Below are 610 nucleotides of genomic sequence, written 5' to 3'. Positions count from 1 at the left end.
CGGTCGCCTCCACGACCAGCAAGCCCGGCTTGCATACACGTTCCGTGTTCAAGAGCATCGAGCTCTTCGGGGCTGGGTCCTGTTGACCTATGCCTCCCTGAGGCTCAAAAGGACTCAGTTCTTTCCCAATAGGTCGCCCCGCGCCTACTGAGTCGTGTCGTTTCCCCGCGACGAGCGAGACTGGTAGGCGCTGAGGCAATGGCTCGAAGAACCCTGACGCGCTCTGCGCAGGGGGCAACGGTGACGGATGTCTCCACAAGCAAAACACCGTCGAATGTGTGTATGCTGCCCGGCAGCTCGGAGCTCTGCTCCCTCGTCCTCAGCATAGCTGAGATCCATGGGCATAGGCCCACTCGACGAGCTGTTGGAGTGTGTATTTAACCAAGTCGTGCCGATTTGAAATTGAATTCGGCAATCAATGCCACATTCACCGCTTCTTCAAGTGAGGACGGATGCACACGGAAGACTTACATTCTGTCCACGCCAGTATGGAGGCCTTCATAAACACGGTCACTGTGACCGCCTCCGGGAGAGGATCTGCTGCCATACCCGCAATGAATGTTTGCAACGCTTGGACAAAGTCCACCAATATCTTGTTGCCCTGTCGGGG

This window comes from Plasmopara halstedii (genome assembly GCF_900000015.1).
Source record: "Plasmopara halstedii genome assembly, contig: Scaffold_287, whole genome shotgun sequence".
In the NCBI taxonomy this organism is placed as follows: Eukaryota; Oomycota; class Peronosporomycetes; order Peronosporales; family Peronosporaceae; genus Plasmopara; species Plasmopara halstedii.
Note: the sequence above shows the minus strand (reverse complement) of the source record.